Below are 7,010 nucleotides of genomic sequence, written 5' to 3'. Positions count from 1 at the left end.
TGTGACAGGTGCTGACAAGGCTAGAAAAGTAGGTGCCTCTTCGATTTCTGAGATCGGCCCTCGTGGTCTCTGAGCAGCCCAGCTTTTGAGAAAGCGAGCGCCTCTTCGATTGATTCGGAGAACGATGCCTCATCGATTTTTGAGAAAACAATCATGCTGGGGGTTTGGCTCTCGAAGATTCGGGGAGCAGTGTCTCTTCGATTTTTGAGAAAGTAATCATGTTGGGAGTCTGGCTCTCGAGATTCGGAAGGCGGTGCCTCTTCGATTTTGGAGCAAGCAATCTTGTTGGGAGTGTTTTCTCGAATGTGAGTAAAGGTTGGGCATGTTTGCTAGTCTACCTTGCCACGAAGCACAGAGGTTGACACACAGGGACTTTCCAATTATCCAGCAATGGTACTGTTCCTTTACCCTCTCTTCGATTTTTAATAAAGTAGTCATGTTGGGAGTCTGGCTCTCGAGATTCGGAGGATGGTGCCTCTTCGATTTTGGAGCAAGCAATCTTATTGGGAGTGTTTTCTCGAATGTGAGTAAAGATTGGGCATGTTTGCTAGTCTACCTTGCCACGAAGCACAGAGGTTGACACACAGGGACTTTCCAATTATCCAGCAGTGGTACTGTTCCTTTACCCTTGTGGGTAATAATATGGTAGCTAGACCTTCAAAATTTATGGGTCTAAACTTTGTTAGTGCTGTTTCTTTGCTATTCTTTTACCCTTCTTGGTCAGAGCGATGTAGTGGGAGCTGCAAGCTTCGCGTGCTCAACTTTGGCAGAGAACTTTGGCAAAGTTATCTGTGGTACCCATGAGCTATTGTTGCGTGTGGGAAGTGGGTGATTGAACAGTAAGATTCATGTGTTTTCTACTTCCCCAGAAGTCTTCGACAGAATGCCCATAATTTCCGCAAAGCTGAGTGTGCGTGTGACAGGTGCTGACAAGGCTGGAAAAGTAGGTGCCTCTTCGATTTCTGAGATCGGCCCTCGTGGTCTCTGGGGAGCCCAGCTTTTGAGAAAGCGAGCGCCTCTTCGATTTCTGAGATCGGCCTTCGTGGTCTTTGAGCAGCCCAACTTTTGAGAAAGCAAAAGCCTCTTCGATTTCTGAGATCAACCCTCGTGATCTCTAAGCAGCTCAGCTTTTGAGAAAGCAAACGCCTCTTCGATTTCTGAAGCTCCGTCGAGTGCAGATTTTTATAGGGGCTGGCATTAAGTTCTAAAGCACACTTGAATCTCCACCAGTAGAAGCTTCATTCTTGCACTTCTAAGATCTTGATTTGTCCGACCTCTTCTCTCTTCAACACCTTTGAAAATGTCTGGCCCCTCCGACCGTCGTTTTGACTTGAACCTTGTTGAAGAGGCAGCCCCGCCTTCTCCAGACAACATATGGCGCCCATCCTTCGTCTCCCCTACTGGTCCTCTTACCGTTGGGGATTCCGTGATGAAGAATGATATGACCGCTGCGGTGGTGGCCAGGAACCTTCTCACTCCCAAAGATAACAGACTACTTTCCAAACGGTCTGATGAGTTAGCTGTTAAGGATTCGCTGGCTCTCAGTGTTCAGTGTGCAGGTTCTGTGTCTAATATGGCCCAACGCCTATTTGCTCGAACCCGCCAAGTTGAATCATTGGCGGCTGAAGTGATGAGTCTCAAACAGGAGATTAGAGGGCTCAAGCATGAGAATAAACAGTTGCACCGGCTCGCACATGACTATGCTACAAACATGAAGAGGAAGCTTGACCAGATGAAGGAAACTGATGGTCAGGTTTTACTTGATCATCAGAGATTTGTGGGTTTGTTCCAAAGGCATTTATTGCCTTCGTCTTCTGGGGCTGTACCGCGTGATGAAGCTCCAAATGATCAACCTCTGATGCCTCCTCCTTCTAGGGTTCTGTCCAGTACTGAGGCTCCAAATGATCCCCCTCCGGTGCCTTCTCTTTCTGGGGCTCTACCGACTGCTGAGACTTCTCCTAAGCAACCTTTGTGAAGGCTCCCTCTTGTGTGTTTATTTTGACTCATGTATATGTACATATTTGTAGCTTATCGGGGATATCAATAAATAAGCTTTCCTTCATTTCAACGTATTGTGTTAAATACACCAAAGCCTTCTTCGCTAAGTTCTTTGAATTTTCTTTTGTTGAAGCTTGTATGTTGAAGCTTTCTGAGTGGAGTATGTAGGTTGGGGTAGTGTTCCCTTAATTTCCCGAGTGAGGAAAACTTCTCGGTTGGAGACTTGGAAAATCCAAGTCATTGAGTGGGATCGGCTATATGAATCTTAGAACGCCATTGTGCTCGATCCTGTGTCATGTCCTTCGTTAGATCCAAGTACTCTAAGTCTTTTCTTAGAGTCTCTTCCAAAGTTTTCCTAGGTCTTCCTCTACCCCTTCGGCCCTGAACCTCTGTCCCATAGTCGCATCTTCTAATCGGAGCGTCAGTAGGCCTTCTTTGCACATGTCCAAACCACCGTAACCGATTTTCTCTCATCTTTCCTTCAATTTCGGCTACTCCTACTTTACCCCGGATATCCTCATTCCTAATCTTATCCTTTCTCGTGTGCCCACACATCCAACGAAGCATCCTCATCTCCGCTACACCCATTTTGTGTACGTGTTGATGTTTCACCGCCCAACATTCTGTGCCATACAGCATCGCCGGCCTTATTGCCGTCCTATAAAATTTTCCCTTGAGCTTCAGTGGCATACGGCGGTCACACAACACGCCGGATGCACTCTTCCACTTCATCCATCCAGCTCGTATTCTATGGTTGAGATCTCCATCTAATTCTCCGTTCTTTTGCAAGATAGATCCTAGGTAACGAAAACGGTCGCTCTTTGGCATTTCTTGATCTCCGATCCTCACCCCTAACTCGTTTTGGCCTCCATTTGCACTGAACTTGCACTCCATATATTCTGTCTTTGATCGGCTTAGGCGAAGACCTTTAGATTCCAACACTTCTCTCCAAAGGTTAAGCTTTGCATTTACCCCTTCCTGAGTTTCATCTATCAACACTATATCGTCTGCGAAAAGCATACACCAAGGAATATCATCTTGAATATGTCCTGTTAACTCATCCATTACCAACGCAAAAAGGTAAGGACTTAAGGATGAGCCTTGATGTAATCCTACAGTTATGGGAAAGCTTTCGGTTTGTCCTTCATGAGTTCTTACGGCAGTCTTTGCTCCTTCATACATATCCTTTATAGCTTGGATATATGCTACTCGTACTCCTTTCTTCTCTAAAATCCTCCAAAGAATGTCTCTTGGGACCCTATCATACGCTTTTTCCAAATCTATAAAGACCATGTGTAAATCCTTTTTCCCATCTCTATATCTTTCCATCAATCTTCGTAAGAGATAGATTGCCTCCATGGTTGAGCGCCCTGGCATGAAGCCGAATTGGTTGTCCGAAACCCGTGTCTCTTGCCTCAATCTATGCTCAATGACTCTCTCCCAGAGCTTCATTGTATGACTCATTAGCTTAATACCCCTATAGTTCATGCAATTTTGTACGTCGCCCTTATTCTTGTAGATAGGCACCAACGTGCTCGTTCGCCACTCATTTGGCATCTTCTTCGTTTTCAAAATCCTATTGAAAAGGTCAGTGAGCCATGTTATACCTGTCTCTCCCAAAAGTTTCCACACTTCGATTGGTATATCGTCTGGGCCTATTGCTTTTTTATGCTTCATCTTCTTCAAAGCTACAATCACTTCTTCCTTCCGGATTCGACGATAAAAAGAGTAGTTTCTACACTCTTCTGAGTTACTCAACTCCCCTAAAGAAGCACTCATTTCATGTCCTTCATTGAAAAGATTATGAAAATAACCTCTCCATCTGTCTTTAACCGCGTTCTCTGTAGCAAGAACCTTTCCATCCTCATCCTTGATGCACCTCACTTGGTTTAGGTCCCTTGTCTTCTTTTCCCTTGCTCTAGATAGTTTATAGATATCCAACTCTCCTTCTTTGGTATCTAGTCGTTTAAACATATCGTCGTAAGCCGCTAACTTAGCTTCTCTGACAGCTTTCTTCGCCTCTTGCTTCGCTTTTCTATACCTTTCACCATTTTCATCGGTCCTCTCCTTGTATAAGGCTTTACAACATTCCTTCTTAGCCTTCACCTTCGTTTGTACCTCCTCATTCCACCACCAAGATTCCTTTTGGTGTGGGGCAAAGCCCTTGGACTCTCCTAATACCTCTTTTGCTACTTTTCGGATACAACTAGCCATGGAATCCCACATTTGGCTAGCTTCCCCCTCTCTATCCCACACACATTGGGTGATTACCTTCTCTTTGAAAATGGCTTGTTTTTCTTCTTTTAGATTCCACCATCTAGTCCTTGGGCACTTCCAAGTCTTGTTCTTTTGTCTTACTCTTTTGATATGTACATCCATCACCAACAAGCGATGTTGATTAGCCACGCTCTCTCCTGGTATAACTTTGCAATCCTTACAAGTTATACGATCCCCTTTCCTCATTAGAAGAAAATCTATTTGTGTTCTTGACGACCCACTCTTGTAGGTGATCACATGTTCTTCTCTCTTCTTAAAGAAGGTGTTGGCTAAGAAGAGATCATATGCCATTGCAAAATCCAAGATAGTTTCCCCATCCTCGTTTCTCTCCCCAAAACCATGGCCACCATGAAAACCTCCATAGTTGCCTGTCTCCCTGCCCACGTGTCCATTTAAATCTCCTCCTATAAATAACTTCTCCGTTTGAGCAATTCCTTGCACCAAGTCTCCAAGATCTTCCCAAAATTTCTCCTTCGAACTCGTATCCAACCCTACTTGAGGTGCGTACGCACTAATCACATTGATAAGTTCTTGTCCTATTACAATCTTGATTGCCATGATTCTATCTCCTACCCTCTTGACATCTACAACATCTTGTACCAAGGTCTTGTCCACGATGATGCCAACACCGTTTCTCGTTCTATTTGTGCCAGAATACCAAAGTTTAAACCCTGAGTTTTCTAGATCCTTTGCCTTACTACCAACCCACTTAGTTTCTTGTAGGCACATAATATTTATCCTTCTCCTCACCATAACTTCCACTACTTCCATAGATTTTCCCGTTAAGGTTCCTATATTCCACGTTCCTAAACGCATTTTGCTCTCTTGAACTCTACCCTTCTGTCCTAGCTTCTTCACCCTCCTCCGTCTAATAGGATCAAAGTACTTCTTTTGTGTGTCCCGGGTAAAGTTGATAGGAGCATATGCTCCCAAACAACTTTGAGTGGAGTCGTTCGAAAAGAAGTTTCTATGGCCCCCTTGCTCATTTACCACTGCATCCGGGTGCCAATGGAGATACAGCGACCCTTGCTCACTTATCACTGTGCTCAGGCCACACAGCGCGCCACTTACGGGTGACGCCCTAGCTTTAGCGTGATTTTGTTCTGGATTCATTTTCATAAGGATTCGACGTGATCATGGAGTGCCGGCTGTCGACTACCTGACGCCCTCCCCCTCCTCCTTTATCCGGGCTTGGGACCGGCCATGTAAGACATAGGCGGAGTTTCATGACCTATTCTAATACAAATAAAATTCTTGTGGTTTCGGGTCATTATGAGCCGAGGCCAAAATATAATCGAATTCATGACCTATTCTAATACAAACCAAATTCTTGTGGTTTCGGGTCATTATCAGCCAAGTTCAAAATTTAATCGAACTCGTGACCTATTCTAATACTAACAACCTACAAAAGCAGTTACATTATTAATTTAAAACTTTTTATAGGAGGAGAATGATTTATATGACAAAGGTACACATTATCGCGGCGTCTCGTGCTAATGATGTAAATAGGTATGACGTTTCATTGTATAAGTTGGTCTCTTAGAAGCTATACCACGGCATAATAACTAATAATTGGCCTTAGTGAAAAACACTCTCTCGGATGTGCAAACCATATGAATTTGTTAATAAGGGACTAAAATTCGATCCTTCAGTTGTCATTAAATTTTCATATACTGTTGAGATATGATTGGTTTCCTTCCTATTTGGTAGCGTGATAATCATTGACTATCAGTGATTTATTCTTTCCCTTTGTACAAATATTTACTTAGCTGATTTGTAGGAGTTAGAGGTTGTGATTGTATTCTGATAGTTTGTATAAGAACCCTAGCGCAGCTTGTATATTCATTGAGAATTAATACAGAAAAATATTTTTCTGCCATTCCATTCTTAAGATGGTACCAGAGAGTCCAAGATCCTAGGACGTTTTTTTTTTGTTTCTCCTCGTTTTTCTTCGGTTTTTCTTGTAAGAACAGTCGTTCTTTTTTTTTGCTATGGGAGACTCCAAGTCGATTGCGGCGTCAAACGATCCATCAAGCCCCTTCTATGTTCATCACTCTGATAATCCAGGGATGCATCTTGTTTCCACTCTACTTACTGGAAACAATTATAGCACATGGTCTCGTTCAATGCGCATTGCCCTTAGCGCAAAGAACAAATTCGGTTTTGTTGATGGATCTGTGAAGCAGCCGTCCGACAAGAACGCAACTGAAGCTGCTCTTTGGCAGCGTTATAATGACATGGTTCTCATGTGGATTTTAAACTCTGTGAGTTCTGGGTTATCCAACAGTGTGGTTTATGCCGACACTGCACATGATGTTTGGGAGGACCTCAAGACTCGTTTTTCGCAAGACAACGTCCCACGAATTTTCGAGATTCAGCGTGACATTGCACGCCTCACTCAAAATCAGATGTCCGTGTCTGACTATTATTCCCAATTGAAGGGTTTATGGGATGAGTTATCTTCCTACGGCAGCCATAAACATTGCTCATGTGGTGCCATGGATGACCGTAACGAGAAAGATGAGCAGAATAAGGTTATGCAATTTTTAATGGGGCTTGATGGTTCATATGCAGCAGTGAGAGGTCAGATTCTGCTTGTAAAGCCATTGCCTTCGGTGCTCAAAGTTTTTTCCATGGTTAATCAAGAGGAGAAGCAACGCGGAATTACAGCCGTCCCACAACCAAGTCTGGAAAGAGCAGCTATGGCTATTCAAGGTGGTCGCGGCAATCAACAA

This window comes from Malus domestica, chromosome 01 (assembly GCF_042453785.1).
Source record: "Malus domestica chromosome 01, GDT2T_hap1".
NCBI lineage: Eukaryota > Viridiplantae > Streptophyta > Magnoliopsida > Rosales > Rosaceae > Malus > Malus domestica.
The sequence above is the reverse complement of the archived record's forward strand: the minus strand, read 5'-3'. Positions refer to the sequence as shown.